Here is an 18648-nt window from a genome sequence, read left to right as displayed (position 1 = left end):
ATTTTCCAGTAACTCCCAAAGAATTCTCCATTATCATGGACGCTATTCTAAAAGGAGCTGTTCTGCTTTTAAGAGACTCTGTTAGATCATCCAGCACTTTATCTTTATCTTTAGACCCATTTGAAATCCCAGTATGAAAACTATGCTTTTTGACACATCCTTCATCATGTAACTTTAAGATTAGATCACTTTTTCAAAAGTAGCGTGTAACAACTCCATATGTAATATCTTATTGGAAGAATGTGGTTGATCATTGATTGGAAAGTATGGACTCTGTCTTCGGAATGCATAATAACTAACAAGCTTAGATGAATCTCATTCAAATTTTACCCTCCTAAAGTGTTTTTGAAAAGGTTTAAATCAGACATACTGTAGATACAAGCTGTTGTTTTTGTGGTGACCCTAATGAAACTGATATGCATATCTTTAGGGATTGTTCGCATACACAGCTATTTTGGATTGAATTTTCTAATGTTATCCATCGCAGTGTGCTACAGGGGTTCTCTCTGCTTTTTAAGGATGTACTGTTTCAACACAGTCTGAGGAGGGCGGATCTCTTGGCAGAGAGTAGATTTGAAAGAATGGCGGAGGCTGCTCATCGGAAATGAGTATAAAGTACAATTTGTCGGCGAGTGTTCTCTGTTGCGCACGGTGGCTTGTCAGATGTGCGACAGCTTGACTCGGGAGAACAACATTCATACACTTTACAATAAGGTTAATTCATTAAACATTAGTGTATTGACTTACATGAACTAACAATGAGTAATAGTTATACATTTGTTAAAGTATTTATTAATCTTTGTTAATGTTAGTTAATATAAATAAAGCTGTTCATTGATTGTTCATGTTAGTTCAGTGCATTAACTAATATTAACAAGATTTTAATAAAGAATTATTAAATGTGGAAATTAACATGAATAAAGATGAACAATTGCTGTATAAGTGCAGATCATTATTAGTTAATGTTATTTAATGTAGTTAACTAATGTAACTTATTTTAAAGTGTTAGCGTTTTACAGTTAAGGTGTACAGTTAGACACAAGCATTATTTTAATAAGAGATAAAATAGATATAGTTAAAGCTGCGGTAGGTAACTTTTGACGCTCTAGCGGTTAATAAACAGAAGAATCACAAAGGTACTGGGTTACTCCGCCGCGGTATCCCCGAAGCAATCTAAAATAGTCCGAATATAAACACTTATTATAGGTGTACCCTAGTGATTCAGGACAAGCTACAAACATGGTTTGGAAAATGGATTTATGGTGTACTCGCTTATTATATACATTTTTCTACATTTTGAACAGAAACAAAGTAAGTAAATAAATGTTATATATATATATAGCACATTTAAACATAGCAGGTCTATCCAAAGTGCTGAACAAAGTAAAAACAAATAGAATAAAACACAGAAACAACCAAACAGAAACAGCATCAGGAGAAAAATGCTGAAAAAATGCCAGGGAATAAAAATACGTTTTCAATTTAGATTTAAAAATAGCAATTGAAGGTGGAAGCCAGATATCTAGAGGCAATTGGTTCCATATATGTTACATATACATTCCAACAAAGTTACGGACCGCAGCTCTGATTGGTTGTTTCTTAACGGGAGCGATTTATTTTCTGCAAATGGCAATAAGACCACTGGGAGGAGCCAAAGGAGCTTGATTTTTTCACAGATTATCTGTCTCATATTCTACTCTCAGGACATAATGACAGGTTTAACAAATATGTAAAAAATGCATTTTTACAAAAGTTACCAACTGCAGCTTTGATAATAAAAATATAGTGCCGAAGCAAATAAAAAACGTAACTAATTTAAATGATTGTAAAATTAACAATAAAATATATAAAATAAATTAAATGACCAATACTAATAAAAAAATATGTGTTTTACATGAATTTAGAAATGTTTTTAGATCGGTTATTTATTATGTGGTTTCATTGTTTGTATGGTGTTACTGTCTGCAAACAATAACAAATATTTTATCCAAAATCTGTGTTCACGCCACCTTATACAATTACTAAAGTTCATTAGTAATTAATATTTTTATGAAAACATGTTTTAAGTTAGGCGTCCCTTATTTTTCTGTATTGAAGGTGGCAACCCTACGTAGAGGGGGGTCGTCCGATATTTGAATGCAAATCCCTCATCTTTGGATTTTGACGAGCCTGGCTTATCCATCTAGCGGTTTTCCTGCACTGGAAAGTATGGTTTCAGGCGATTGATTTTAATGCTCCTAATTGTGTATTTTGCAATAGCATGCGGCACAGATACTGTTACAATCATAAATTGGTGCAGTGACCTTATATTTTATTGGAGCAGAAACCCTGGTCTAAATCGGAATCACGACTTTTTTAATATAATTTTGGGCTACATTAAAAACGGCATAATTGCAGGACTGCATATTTGCTGTAGACTTAAACATGCCTTAATTTAAGTGGGATAATTTTAATTGTCGATGGTATTTCTGTTTGCAATGGCTTATAGTGAGCCTACTTGGCTTTTTTTGTGACCAAAAAAAAAAAAACACCCAAAAAAGGATTAGCATACTTTTGTAGGCCTTTCATCTCAACACTAATTATGAAGTTGTGATAAATAGCCTGCTGCAGAAATGTTTATATTACCTAATATGGACACATCCTTTGGCAAAGAGATGGATGCATTCTGGGATGTGATGTGTTAAAATCAAATGTAATGGCTAACACATACCCGTGTTTCCTTAGACATTTCTGCTGACCCCTTTAAAATTTTGAGCGAGGATATAAAATATTAAGACTGTACTTTTTCATTATGATTTATATTTTGGCCCAGTTTTGTGCAAAGCGTCACTGTGTGCGACCATCACAGAAACCATTGCCCAGTGCGATTCTACCACGGTAAGTCACTTACAACAGTCTAATAAGCAAGAGAAATGAATAGGCATTAATGGTCCAAAATTAATACAATAATGAGTTTATATATATATATATATAAAAACATGGTGTGTGTGTGTGTCTGTGTGTATGTATATATATATGTATATGTATATATATATATATATATATATATATGTGTGTGTGTGTGTGTGTGTGTGTGTGTGTGTGTGTGTGTGTGTGTGTGTGTGTGTGTGTGTGTGTGTGTGTTATTCCTGTTTGTTTATCCATTTGAATTAAAGCAGAACCAGGATGTGTTCAAAATATCGTGATAGAACCCTTGCTCACACATATAGGGCGCCGTTTTTAAAGCTGCTCATGCTGAAAATAGCAGCAACATTTTGTCACATTTAGCCTCAAACAATGTAAAAAAAAAAGGGTATGAATTTTTTGATGGTCACTTTTTAGCACATTTACCACAATATTTGTCAACTAAAAGATATGTTAAGTAGTTAAATATGAATATTAAATGTTAAACCTAAATGTTAAATGTTAAATCTAAATGCTAAATATTAAATCTAAATCTAAATGTTAAATATAAATATAAATATAAAATCTAAATGTTAAATATAAATATATATGTTAAATATATATTTTTTAAAATCTTAATGTTACATTTTAAGTCTAAATCTAAATGTTAAATCTAAATGTTGAATCTAAATGTTGAATCTAAATGTTTCGGGTGAAATTAAATATTTAGCTAATATGCAAATTCCAAAATGCGTGAAGCTTGATGAGGTCAGTGTGTGTTTATAGCATCGTGTTAAATAAGGAACTAATAAAAAATCATCTCATCCGAGGAAATTGACTCTTGGACATGGATTATCGTGATAATGACTACCGTATTTTCCGGACTATAAGTCACACTTTTTTCATAGTTTGGCTGGTCCTGCAACTTATTTATCAAAATTAATTTGACATGAACCAAGAGAAAACATGACCGTCTACAGCCACGAGAGGGTGGTCTATGCTGCTCAATGCTCCTGTAGTTTTTATATTTTTAACTCCACTAATGTGATTTTTTATATATGTATATAGAATTAGAAAACCCAAATCTCTATAATATTTTTTCAATTAATTTATGTATTTTTTTTTTTCTTGTATAGGATCTCATATGATGAACACGTAACATTTTTATTTACTGTTTTATGGCGTTACGATTTTTATTTTTAAATACAACCGTCTTACCCTGATCTTTTATGTTATAAGTTTGGCAATAATAATAAAAAGAGGTACAGGTGCACTACCACTTCACAGCATCATCTGACTCCACAGTCCAGTACAGTTTCTCTCAGCGACTCTACAATGTCTGCACACGTCGAACAGCTGCTCGAAGATCTCACCTTTGGAGAAGACTGATGATTTTATACTCTAAAAATGTAAGTATTACTACTCAAAAATGAAGATTACCCCATAACGAACTGCATCCTTTGCCCACCCCAACACTTACAGGCAATAATAATGATAAATGCTAACCAATAATTATATACATTTTTTTTCCTTAATGACTAATTTCAAACTCACGAGATGGTTCAAATACAATATCGATATACGTGTCTCAAAACAACGTGCATACCAAAAGCTCAAGATTTTATTTATTTTTCCCCAATCAAAATCATACCAAATATGAACCAAATTCCATCTTATGATGTAATTTCGTTTTAGGACGAGCTCCCATTTGTTACGATCTCTTCTGAGTCACAACAAAATAAGTCACCACACACCACAGCTAATTAATAAATGGATTTATTAATCCGTATGATAGAACAATATTAAGAATCAGTGTAAATGATAATCAGTGTGTCAGTAGGTGGGTGCAAATGTATATGGAAATCAGCAGTCTAACAATCCCAGAGGAGATGGATCAAAGGGCACAGGTGATCTCCCAAATCCCTCACATCTCATGAGTTCTCCAAGCTGACAAGAGTCCAACATACAGCACAAACGTGACCAGTGCAAGATCTGCCCAGGATCAGCCCCCCATGCTCTCATCTCTGTCCCACGCTGTGTCCGAAACCGCTCCCTATCCACTATATAGTGCATTATATGGGGTGTCAGCCATTTTGTAGTGCTGTCCGAATTCTGAGTGAACTACTTCATTCCCTACATTTGTCCACTATTTTTACCCACAATTCATTCTGATTTCGAGTGTACAAACGATGTACACTCGCTGAAGCACTATTTCTCACAATCCAATGCTAAGGAGCGTCGAGCTGGAAGCGAGAGCGAGAGCGGGAGCGAGCGAGTTTGAATGAGAGATGAAGTTTACATCTTTATTATTTCTGTTTTAACGTTTTTCCTACATTATTTATATTAAAATGTTATGTACTGTAGGCAATAACTCAGTTTAATATTTGACTAATTTACTGAGGTGGCATCGTTGTTAACTTACAAAAATGATGATAATTTGGTAGATAATTAAAATTGTTTCGTTAATAACAGGTAGTGCATTCTAATGTAAAATTAACGGTCGCCTGAGGACGCTCTACAACCATCTTATCTGAGCTCAAAACGCTGCTTGAGCGATTATCAAGATACTATAAATAATAAATAAATAATTATGAACGTGTTTATGTGTGTTTATTTTAATAGCATTTAATGATTATGAACAGAAAAGCATTACAAAAAAAATTTATAATTATATACCATCAATGAAATCACAGAGCTGACGCGGAGGTATGCATAACTGCAATATAAAATAATTTTGAGAATTATTGCTATTAGTATGATTTTCTAAAATTAGGTACATGTGACGGAGTGTGACGGGGTGGAACCAAAAATGATTGGAGAGAGAGTGTATGGTGTACTGTGTACTGTGGAGTTTGGGCAAAGAGAGATACACACACAGGGCTGAGTATACAAATATATTTATTGGAGCATTGTGTTCAGATGCATTGTGTGATGTGAACAGTGTTGGGTGTAATGGTAATAATATTACTTTTTTCAGTAACTAGTAGTGTAAGGCATTACTCGTCTGAAAATGGTAATATTATTACAGTTTTCCCAAGCTAGTTACTTGCGTTACATTTGCCAGTAGCACCTTCATCACTCACAAGGCACACAACACAGAGAACAGAAGGGAAGGGAAGGAGGGCGTGAATGGAACAGTGATTGGTCTGGGTTTGGCACGAGGTATCATTTACTATCACTGATTGGTCGACAGCCGGCAGCAGAGCGGCACGCTCAGACAGATGGGGAAAAATGGAAGCGTCAACAACGGCAAGCTCTTTTTCAGAGGAAGGTTCCCAGCAACAGAAAGCTAGTTTCGACGGGTGGAGATTCAGTAATTATTTTGTAGGAGTGCTCCGATCACGATCGGCCGCTCGTTAATGCGCATCTCAGTAAAGCCGGTTCTCTAATCAGCGGTTTATTCCATCAGGTGCGTGAACCATATGTTCATACAACCGTGCCAATAAACGCTGAAAATGAACGTGGATTTGCGCATCTTCTCAGTTAATAACGGCTCTGTGTAGTAACAGCTGCTCTATGTGAAATCACGCACCTGATGGAATTAACCGCTGATTAGAGAACAGGTGTACTTACGAGCAGTAATATAAGTGAGTTGTGTAAACAGTGATTTATGTGACTTCAATTATTTCTTATTAAACTGAAATCGAAAAGTAAAAAGTATTTTTGGGAAAAACCACATCCTGGTGTTAGTCTTCATATGCTGCTGAATAGTGTTAACACGGATATAGAAAAATAAGGAGTGCAAGAGATTGATTCCTAATGTCAGTTTATTTTTAATTAATACTACAGTAGTTCGGTTCCCTTTACATCTTTAACTACCCGTTAATTTATCAATTGAATGGGTGACCTATCCTCATTAATAGAGCAAACATTTGCCCCCCCTGAGAGAATTGGCAGGAGCCGCCACTGATAAAGACCCTAAAGAACACTCCTCCTTTGTATGTTCTCCCTCCATCTGATGCATCTCAGGCAATCATAGAGTAATTAAGAAAAAAAGATGTAACTAGTAATATAACTAGTTACTTTCTCCAGGGAGTAATAAAGTAAAGTAAGGCATTACTATTTTTGAGAGTAATATGTAATATGTAATATATTACTTTTTTGAGTAACTAGCCCCAACACTGGATGTGAAGTTAACACATTGAAGATCTGCTAGGATTGCAGGAAGGAGATCGTGCTGCCAGTTGTGTCGGATGTCGGTTATCTGGAAGAGAAGTGGAAAGATCCAGTGTTAATGAAAGTGTGAGTACACTGAAATATTCATTGTGTCAACAGTTATTTTGCAAATGTGGAATATCCATATACCTCTTGTGAGTTATGACCAGTGTGAGCGGCCCCACCGTAATACAGTATTGTTCAAAATAATAGCAGTACAATGTGACTAACCAGAATAATCAAGGTTTTTCGTATATTTTTTTATTGCTACGTGGCAAACAAGTTACCAGTAGGTTCAGTAGATTCTCAGAAAACAAATGAGACCCAGCATTCATGATATGCACGCTCTTAAGGCTGTGCAATTGGGCAATTAGTTGAATTAGTTGAAAGGGGTGTGTTCAAAAAAATAGCAGTGTGGCATTCAATCACTGAGGTCATCAATTTTGTGAAGAAACAGGTGTGAATCAGGTGGCCCCTATTTAAGGATGAAGCCAACACTTGTTGAACATGCATTTGAAAGCTGAGGAAAATGGGTCGTTCAAGACATTGTTCAGAAGAACAGCGTACTTTGATTAAAAAGTTGATTAGAGAGGGGAAAACCTATAAAGAGGTGCAAAAAATGATAGGCTGTTCAGCTAAAATGATCTCCAATGCCTTAAAATGGAGAGCAAAACCAGAGAGACATGGAAGAAAACGGAAGACAACCATCAAAATGGATTGAAGAATAACCAGAATGGCAAAGGCTCAGCCAATGATCACCTCCAGGATGATCAAAGACAGTCTGGAGTTACCTGTAAGTACTGTGACCGTTAGAAGACGTCTGTGTGAAGCTAATCTATTTTCAAGAATCCCCCGCAAAGTCCCTCTGTTAAAAAAAAGGCATGTGCAGAAGAGGTTACAATTTGCCAAAGAACACATCAACTGGCCTAAAGAGAAATGGAGGAACATTTTGTGGACTGATGAGAGTAAAATTGTTCTTTTTGGGTCCAAGGGCCACAGGCAGTTTGTGAGACGACCCCCAAACTCTGAATTCAAGCCACAGTACACAGTGAAGACAGTGAAGCATGGAGGTGCAAGCATCATGATATGGGCATGTTTCTCCTACTATGGTGTTGGGCCTATTTATCGCATACCAGGGATCATGGATCAGTTTGCATATGTTAAAATACTTGAAGAGGTCATGTTGCCCTATGCTGAAGAGGACATGCCCTTGAAATGGTTGTTTCAACAAGACAATGACCCAAAACACACTAGTAAATGGGCAAAGTCTTGGTTCCAAACCAACAAAATTAATGTTATGGAGTGGCCAGCCCAATCTCCAGACCTTAATCCAATTGAGAACTTGTGGGGTGATATCAAAAATGCTGTTTCTGAAGCAAAACCAAGAAATGTGAATGAATTGTGGAATGTTGTTAAAGAATCATGGAGTGGAATAACAGCTGAGAGGTGCCACAAGTTGGTTGACTCCATGCCACACAGATGTCAAGCAGTTTTAAAAAACTGTGGTCATACAACTAAATATTAGTTTAGTGATTCACAGGATTGCTAAATCCCAGAAAAAAAAATGTTTGTACAAAATAGTTTTGAGTTTGTACAGTCAAAGGTAGACACTGCTATTTTTTTGAACACACCCCTTTCAACTAATTGCCCAATTGCACAGCCTTAAGAGCGTGCATATCATGAATGCTGGGTCTTGTTTGTTTTCTGACAATCTACTGAACCTACTGGTAACTTGTTTGCCACGTAGCAATAAAAAATATACTAAAAATCTTGATTATTCTGGTTAGTCACATTGTACTGCTATTATTTTGAACAATACTGTAGGATTGGTGGGTGAGCCGGAACCAGCGAAAAAGGAGTCTGGTGCCTTGTCGTGGCTGTGACGTTTCCTCTGGCCGTCTGCTGCATCAGTGCCCCCAACGTCCAGGAACTAATCCCCGGTCCTATGTGGTTTTGACCCTAATTCACTGTGAGTGTGTGGAGTGCAGTGGGCGAGTCCTTTTCTTTGCTGTGTGTACACTTGAAGTCTGCTGTGTCATGTTGTCCGTAACCACCCTCTAGGCTGGGAGAGAAAACCCTGTGGAGAAGAACGTGCACCGGTGTTGTGAGACGACCGTCTTTTATATACATGCCCGCTCGTGGGTTTGGACCCCTACTCCGCCGAGTGGTGACGTGTCAACAATAGCAAGTAAGGAACAGTGTGCATATTGTGGGGGACGACGACTGAGTGAAGTGTTGGCTGCTATATGAACATCCAGCTGTGTAGCCCTTGTGTATGAATACCTGTTTGTGGAGTGCTTTCAGAGGTTCGTCCCTGTCTAGATCTCTGGTCCGTTGTCTGGAAGAGAGGAGAGGGAAGCGTTCGAGTCATTCCTGAGGTACATACCCGGTGGCACAAATCTACCTGAAGTCACCCAGTGTGGTGGCACCAGCTGAGGCCGTGGAAGGCCCAACTTGCAGCAACTTCAATCTGTACTTCTATCCACTCTTGGTCAAATTCGAGAGGTGGTGTGCCTTTCTCCATATATTCACTGAAGCTAAGTAAATTTGTGAAGGAACTCTGTCTGTCTGTTACCAGTCCTACAGGTCTGAGCTTGAGGCTCTGAGTCGTAGTGGGAGAGTTTCCACGGTTAGAGGTGACCGTGTTGAGTGTTGGTCTGGGAAGTCTGCCCCGGTGAAGAAGACCACAGTTGTCGTGACATATACACCTTCTCTAGACTCCCGAGCTGAAAAGGGCTAAAGCCTGACGTCCACCTCTTCGAGGGTCTGTGAGTTGTATCCATTCAGTATTGTCATTGTATACCCACCTGCATGCCCAGAGCAAAGCTCCAGTCGCCCTTTGTATGCCCTTCTGTACGCCCACCGCTAAGAGCCAGCGTATTGTCCTTGTATACTTACTTGTATGCCCAGAGTCAAGCTCTAGTTGCCCTTGTATACTCACCTGTATCTCGTGGTGAACGGCGTCAGGTACGCACCCCACCCAATTCATCAGAGTCACTTACCTTTTTTACTCTGCGTGCAGGGACTGGAAGGGCCCCAACGACGGTTCTCCTGCAGGAAAAACACAAAGGCATTACTGAGAAAAACCCTGTTGAGTCACGTGAAGGAAAGGACACAAATTACCTACAGGCTTAACTGAGAGTCCCCGTGACAGAGTCAGAAGCGACTCGGACCTATACTCTCTGGCCCCGAGATTGGATTTTAGATCACCTTTACACCTTTAAATTTAAATAAAGTTGTTTTAATTATACTCACTCACTCTCGTGTGTCTGGTCATTGGGGTGTTCTTGGGACCTCCTCGAGGTGGAAACTAGGGAGGGGCGAGACTCACGACATCTGTGGTCCGCTCCGACCTGTGACATACATGTAATATAAAAGTACATATGGCAAAGTTTTTGCAACCGCTCCAAGTCTCACCCGCAGTGAGGCGATAAGGTCAGGTGAGTTTGCTGGCCAACTAAAAGCCTAAGTCCATTCAGTTAGTGTTTGATGGGTCTACTCGTGTTCCTGCCGTTTCCATTGTGGATTATCCCCTGTGTTTCCTGGATTAAAGACTATTATTTGTACTCCAAGTTTCTTTTGTTCCTCCCAGCACAGATCGTGACGGTGTAACTTTCGGCCCTCTAGCGCTTATGCTTCTTGTAGAAAAATATTGTGTCTTAATCATGACAGTTGATGAATGAATGAAAACATGATTATTACTTGTAATTTATCACGATCACAAATCACGATCACAAATTAAATGGGATTTTCAGCCCACACTCCCACCCACTGGGCAAAGTTTTGTCCAGTAGACGTCTTTTTATGTCTTTGGAGAAGTTGAAAAGACGTCCACTGAGGGGCCAGAATGAAAGTTTTTATGACGTATTTTTTGACGTGTTCTGTTTGTCCGATTTAGATGTTCACAAAACCTTCTTACAAGGTTGAAAACTAGTTCAAAAGTATTCAGTGGAAATATTTTCAACACCATTTAAGGTTCATTTAGGCAGAATTTATACTGTTTCTGGAACAAATCAACACTCAGACTCATGTTATTTCAATGTAATTTCCAGACACAGGTTTGTCCTAAAATCAAGAAAATAAAACAATCTTTATGAAATAATGAAATAACTGATGACTGAGCATGTGGTAAAATCAACTGCAAATCAAAGACATTAAATCTCTGAAGATCTCAGCAGAGGAGGAAAATTCATTCAAGTTTTAATATTTTATTAGCTAAACAAATGCAAAGCTTCCACCAAGAACAAATAATTCAAGCAAGAGTACAGCGCTGCCTTCAGTTACCCGGATGAATCTGTGTTATTGGCTTTTACTGGTTGTTATCAAGGGATAGCAAACCTCGAAATGTTGCGACTGACCAATCAGAATCAAGTATTCCACCGAGCCGTGCAATGAGGCCCAATAATGAATTTCAACTAAAAGCTAAAGATCAGTCTTTTATTTGGTTATTTGAATATCATACTAAAACTGACTTCCTCATAATTTTGTTCTTGATTTTCAAATGCTTCTTTGGAAAGACTTTCAGTGTTAAAATATAAAATGTATTATAATGATAACTATTACAATACCTAATAATATTCTCATGACTGTGGCGCCATTTCTACTGAAAATTAGAATAAATAAAACATCAAATTGAAAAACAAAGGTAAATATGAATAATATATTTTTGAGTCATGTCCAATCAAGCTATAATTTCACTACTGACATTTCAATCACAGAATGATTCTTAGCACAATACATAATTTGAGATTTTCACTTTGGAGAAGAAGAAAAAAAAATTAGGAATTAAATTTTAATGTTCTGTTAAATGCAAAAGGAAATGTTATGATGAACTAATTTTGTGTAATTCTGGATTGAAAGGACACGAGGACTATTTCCCTGAATACTGTAAATATCATCAGATTACATTGGATTGTTTAATGCTGGAACATTTTAAATTATTAATTAAATACATCCATGTTGAAGTTATGAGTGAAAACCACATTTAAGAACCAGAAAGACTCATTAATCATTACAAGACTATCACATTTTTGTAAATGAGACTGTTATAAGAAATATCTTCCATCAGCAGCTGCAGTGTCTCTCAGCTGTATCAGTGCAGTCACTGTGACTCTGACTGACGGAGGTTTTTGTACGACTCTTTATCACTGTGTGAACACATGTTGACTGTTTGGATAGTGAAAACTCTGACAGTAATAATCTCCTGTATCTTCAGTCTGGACTCCACTGATGGTCAGAGAGAAATATTTTCCAGTACTCGCTGTTCCACTGCCACTGAATCTAGATGGAGTTCCTGACTGAAGGGTGTTTATGTAATAAATGAGGAGTTTATGAGCTTCTCCAGGTTTCTGCTGATACCAGGCTAAGTAGTTGCTAAGTATCCCTACATCTATGTTACACTCTATTGTAGCTGTTTGACCAAGCTGGACAGTTTTAACTTTAGGTTGAGTCAAAGTGACTCCTCTGGAGGCTGAAGAAAGGAAAATAAAGTTAGTTTGTCAGTAAATCACCTTTTATAGCAAAATATTGGTATATTAAAATGGTAAAAACGAACAATAGCTTATTATTTAAATCAAACCCTAATATTCCACCCTGAATAAAAGCTGCAATGGTCCAGATGAGGATGATGATATTGTTCATTGTTGTTGTTGTGTCTTGTGAGATGATGAAGATTGTGTTCTGTTCTGCTCTCAGTCATGAAGTGTTAAACTCACAGCTCTATAAACACTCTCAGAGCACTGAAGCATGTGCTGACCATGCAAAGAAGTGGGCAGGATTCACAACAGATTAAAAAAAAAAAAAGTTGAGCTGCTAACAAAACCATATTATAGTATATTTGATTTAAGATTTTCACAAATATTATTTTGGTAACATTTTAGTATAGGGACCAATTCTCACTATTAAATGATGTTTATTAAGATGCCAATTATTAACATATTGACTGTACCTAAACTTAAAGGGTTAGTTCACCCAAAAATGAATATTCTGTCATTAATTACTAAGCCTCATGTCTTTCCAAACCACAAATTAAGATATTATTGAAGAAATCTGAACTCTCTGATCCTCCATAGACAGAAATAGAATAAACACGATCAACGTCCAGAAACATAGCAAGGAGATCGGTAACATAATCCATGTGACATCAGGGTTCAACCATAATATTATGAAGCTATGAGAATACTTTATGTATTACTAACTATTAATAAGCAGGGAATTGAGAGTTTTCTTTTTTTGTAGTTAAAATAGATCTTAAAATAAAGTACGTCATTATTTTTAGTAACTGTTGTTGAATCCAGGGCCGGGGTTTCAAATGTAAAGTGGATTCACAGTGATTGAGCTGCAGATGAAGAATAGAAACATTAAGAGAAACACAACCTCATCCATGATAAAAGAGGTCAAAGGTCATTAGGTCATTAAATATATACTGTATCTTGAAAAAGTGTTACATAAGAACATTTTGAAGATATTTTATTTGAAAGCTTTATTCTTACTTTTTTTTAAATATTTTTTTTTTTTAACTAAATGACTGCGTGTCACCAACAGCTGAGGTGTTTCTACTGTCAGTGTGTTGAAGTGTTTCTCTCTCTGCTGGAGTGTGTGTTCACTCGAGTGGAATAGAGGTTTTTGTACGAGTGTTTCATAGGATTGTATCACTGTGGTACACATTCGGTGGAGGAACTAAACTTGTCCTCGTTAAGTCTGTCTTTTTAATTCTTGCAATTTAGATTAAAAAAAAAAAAAGAATTTTAAAAATTGAAACAACAAAATTATTATTGACAATAAATATTATTTATAAAAAATATTTAATCTAAAATATTGTTTCATTTTTTTATTGTGAAAGTGTAAACTACTCATCATTTTTAAATCTTTCACCCCAGTGTGTACACACACACACACACAACCTGTAACCGGCAGGTTTGTAAAACATTTACAACTGATGTAAATGTTTGTAAATGTAAATGTCTAGTTTACACTAGATTAAAGAATGCAGAAAGTGTTGTAAATGATGTATTCATGCGTTTACACAACAGGTTTTGAACACTTTGTAGTGTGTACTGCAGTGTAAGGGCGACTGGTGAGAGTTAGACAGATGTCTTCTGACACACATGGAGTATTTGAACTCTGTGAGATAAAAGTACAATGTTGATATTTCAGTGATTTAGAAGTGATTAATAATATATTAACTAGTAACTTCACTAGTAATTATACAAAAAAAATCATTGAATTAACTTTTTTTTAAGATGAGTAATTTCAATCAATTTATTTTAGCTACATTTAAATACACAAATTTAGTTAATAATTTTTTTTTTTTTTACTTAACTATCAACATTTTCATTTTAATGTAGCTAAAATATATTGTTTGCAAATACTTACCTTAAAAAATGTAGTATATATTGTTTTTAGTGTTTTAACCTTTAACTAAGGTTTCTGTTTGATTATTTCATGATGCTATTTTTAAAGATAACTTACAAGATCTATAAATCGCAAGCAATGTCTTCTTCTGGGTCTATAGTGTTCAAGCAACGGAAAAAAAACTGTATTAGTGTTTGTTCATTGATCAGTGGTGTGTGTGATTGTGTTGATCAGTGTTGTGTGTGATTGTGTCGATCAGTGTTGTGTGTGATTGTGTCGATCAGTGTTGTCTGTGTGTTTGTGTCGATCAGTGTTGTGTGCGTGTATGTGTCGATCAGTGTTGTGTGTGTGATTGCGTGGATCAGTGTTGTGTGTGTGTGTGTGTGTGTGTGTGTGTTGTGACGATCCGTGTTGTGTGTGTGATTGTGTTGATCAGTGTTGTGTGTGTGATTGTGTCGATCAGTGTTGTGTGTGTGATTGTGTCGATCAGTGTTGTGTGTGATTGTGTCGATCAGTGTTGTGTGTTGATTGTGTTATTAGTGTTGTGTGTGTGATTGTGTTGATCAGTGTTGTGTGTGTGATTGTGTCGATCAGTGTTGTGTGTGATTGTGTTGATCAGTGTTGTGTGTGTGATTGTGTTGATCAGTGTCGTGTGTGTGATTGTGTCGATCAGTGTTGTGTGTGTGATTGTGTCGATCAGTGTTGTCTGTGTGTTTGTGTCGATCAGTGTTGTGTGTGTGATTGTGTGGAACAGTGTTGTGTGTGTGTATGTGTCGATCAGTGTTGTGTGTGTGATTGCGTGGATCAGTGTTGTGTGTGTGTGTGTGTGTGTGTGTTGTGACGATCAGTGTTGTGTGTGTGATTGTGTTGATCAGTGTTGTGTGTGTGATTGTGTTGATCAGTGTTGTGTGTGTGATTGCGTGTGTGTGTTTTTGTTGATCAGTGTTGTGTGTGTGTGATTGTGTTAATCAGTGTTGTGTGTGTGTGATTGTGTTAATCAGTGTTGTGTGTGTGTGTGTGTGTGTTTGTGTCGATCAGTGTTGTGTGTGTGATTGTGCTGAAATTCAGTAGATACCACTTTCTGATGACACCGTGGCTAGACGAATTGTTGACATAAGTGATGACATTGAATGCCAACTTATGGAATGAATAAAGGCAAGCCTTTATTTTGTCATTCAACTGGACAAATCAACGGACATAAGCAACGCACTGTTACTGTTAGTTTCTGTCTGATATTTCATGGACTGTAATCTTTGTGAAAATCTGCTGTTTTGCAAAGAGTTTCCAACGAGAACAGCGGCAGATAATTTCATGCACTGCCTTGATGATTACTCCACTGAAGCACGTCCTGATATTGCTGAGTTAGATGTGTTCAACAACATTTTACTCCAAAAATGTATTATTGACCATATCCCTACACCTAAACCTAGCCTTAACCATGAGTCATCCCTAAAATCAGAGGTAATGATAGACGAATGACACTGATGTAACGGAAACAGGTCAATTTAGCTCAAAGGGAATCATTTAAGATTTAAGGGAATTTGAACAGAATCACTGTTTCACGGCTGATCACTGAGACGCCCTGCGATTCACTGAACGAGCCGTTTTACATCAAATCTGTGTGGATATTAATTTCCAAACTATAGTGAAAACACTATCAATTAGCACAGTAACAAGATCGGCAGTTTAAGACTCTCTTTTCAATATGAATAAGGCTTTATTAGATTAAGACATATAAATTAATCTAACACATAAACGCACGCACTCACACATTCACACAAGTTGCAGGAAGATCGAAAGTTAGGGAAAAATGAGTTTAAGAGAATGGAAATATGGAATCCCAAGTTTACAGCAATACGTTAAATTGCATAAACATGAACAACCATCAATCACGTAATTAGCCCTCGCATTGAGTTCCTGAATGAGTATAAAATAATATTAGATACACCAGTAAAGGTCACAGTCTGGAGGTTACTTGCGTCTCCTGTGAAAAGGGAGCCCCGTTGAAAGGGGGTATCCCAATGTCACTGATTGGCTGGAAGTTCAGTAGGCGCTGAAGTGACGTCTTGGGAAGGCCCGTGGTGGGGCGGTGGCTGAAGATGGAATTGTGTGGCTGGTTGAAGTTGAACGCGCAGACGAGGTCGACGTTACAAAACTTAACTCAGAACACGAAACTCTCAAACGGAAAAGAAAAGAAATAAAGTTTGACGAGACAAGGTGGTGTTCCTTCTCATCGTGGCTAAGTTGCATGCTGGAACCACGCTTAAAGAACAGTGATAACAAACAGCATGGCTAAAAGCCAAAGCTAGGTGGCAAAGCTACAAGCTAAAAGCTAAGAGCAGGCATGACTAGTAGCAGAAGCAAAGCTAACAACTAAAAGCAGACATGACTAATAGCAGCAGCATAGCTAGAGACTAAAAGCAAAGATTTTATGGTGTCCTGAGTATTTAAACTGGCCTGTTGGCCACACCTCAAATGTTGTCTTGACCAATCAGATATTATCTTGGCTCAGGGGTATCATAAATCATATGTTTATCTTACCAAGCATGTGGTCCGAATATTCCCACTCTTGCAGGGTCTAACCGAATATGATAGATTTGACCAATAATTTATTGTCAGGACAATATCAAGCAAGCAGATTCAATTAGATAGATACTAGGCATGACTATGTACCCTTAAGTTCCCATAGTTATCAAAATACATACACAATAAGTGATTATAACATGATAGTCAAATGTGTGGGTTACATATAAATGAATATGGAGTTAAGCGATGGAATGATATTCATTTAGAAGTCATTTTGGGGTTCATTTTGGTCCATATATATGTACAAAAGATAGTTTCTTTGTCATTCTCTGACATAGGGATGTTCTGTGAAGACAGAGGCCCCTCCCCCCTTAGGAATTTCAGGTTCTGCTAGGTGGCGGGAAGTCAATGGAAGTGTTTAACTCATGGGTTTCCATGTGATGTCCAGCGTTGCATTTCAATTATGAACAACAAATTTGACAATCTCTTCTGTGAATTAAAATTGTCAATAATTGTTCTAGTGGTGTTAATGTTGAAAGCTGTTTTGTAAACAAGCTGGTTGGTTATCTTCCTGGAGACTTGTGGCACAGAATGTTTTATGACTTCCTGAGGAATTCGCCTCGTGTTCCAAACACAGCTTTGATAGACTCTTTAATTTGTCTGGTTCGACTTATTTCAGTTACACTCATGTACAAGCACTAAACAGTGATTTTAAGTGTAAACTTAACAAAATCTATAAACTGGTTCTTCAAATCTAATTGGTTAATCACAATGTTGTTCCAGGGAATGTTGTTCCAACTTTGTAAAATCAGGTTCTGCTTCACTGAAAAAGGTATTAATTGGAAATCCTGCTCAGGTATTTTCACAAATGGCACGGCTGCTATGACGGTAAAATATCACGGTATCGTTAAACAAATCCAAGAGCGAGCAATAGAAGTGAAGTGGACACAGGGAAGTCTTTCAAAAAATCAGAACTGCATGAGCCCATTAACATTGTTGTGAAAACTGTGAACTATATTAAGAAAAATGCACTCAACTCAAGGTGTTTTGCAGCTCTGTATGAACGACTTGATGCTGATCATGTGCAGCTCTTGTACCACAGTGAAATACGGTGGCTTTCTAGATGATGTGTCCTTAATCGTCTTTTTGAACTGAGAAAAGAAGTGCACAAATTTCTAGAAGAGCAATGATCCCCTGTGGCTGAACATCACACTAATGATCAATTTTGTGCATAACTGGTCTACTTATCTGATGTATTTGATCAGTTAAATCAGCTGAGTGCATCAATCAATGCAAGGCAGAAACAGCACAGTGTTTTTGGTTTCAGACAAAATTGAGGGATTCAAGAAAAACTGATTCTTTGGAATAGAAGAGTCAAGAAGGGATATTTAAAATGGACTGTGGCAAAACAGTGGAAAACTGTTCTGTGGTCAGAAGAATCAAAATTTGAAGTTCTTTTGGGAAAACTGGGATGCCATGTCATCCGGACTAAAGAGGACAAGGACAACCCAAGTTGTTATCAGCTCTCAGTTCAGAAGCCTGCATCTCTGATGCTATGGGGTTGCATGAGTGCGTGTGGCATGGGCAGCTTACATCTGGAAAGGCACCATCAATGCTGAAAGGTATATCCAAGTTATAGAACAACATATGTTTCTTTGTATATGTAAAACGTACTGTATTTGTTTGATAGTTATTTTTTTATTTGCAAAACAAATTGGATTAGATTGTGAG

The 18648-nt window shown here is 37.1% G+C and overlaps 1 long non-coding RNA gene across 1 annotated transcript; it reads left to right on the top strand.

Moving 5' to 3' along the window:
* The first annotated feature begins 9554 nt into the window (after positions 1 to 9554).
* Positions 9555 to 10288, top strand: LOC113043906 (uncharacterized). The gene is made up of 2 exons (XR_003275817.1): positions 9555 to 9806; positions 10061 to 10288. It is a non-coding gene; the product is annotated as an uncharacterized LOC113043906 (long non-coding RNA).
* Positions 10289 to 18648: the final 8360 nt, after the last annotated feature.

Source organism: Carassius auratus, chromosome 25 (assembly GCF_003368295.1).
Source record: "Carassius auratus strain Wakin chromosome 25, ASM336829v1, whole genome shotgun sequence".
Taxonomy (NCBI): Eukaryota; Metazoa; Chordata; class Actinopteri; order Cypriniformes; family Cyprinidae; genus Carassius; species Carassius auratus.
This window is presented reverse-complemented; position numbering and strand designations above follow the sequence as displayed.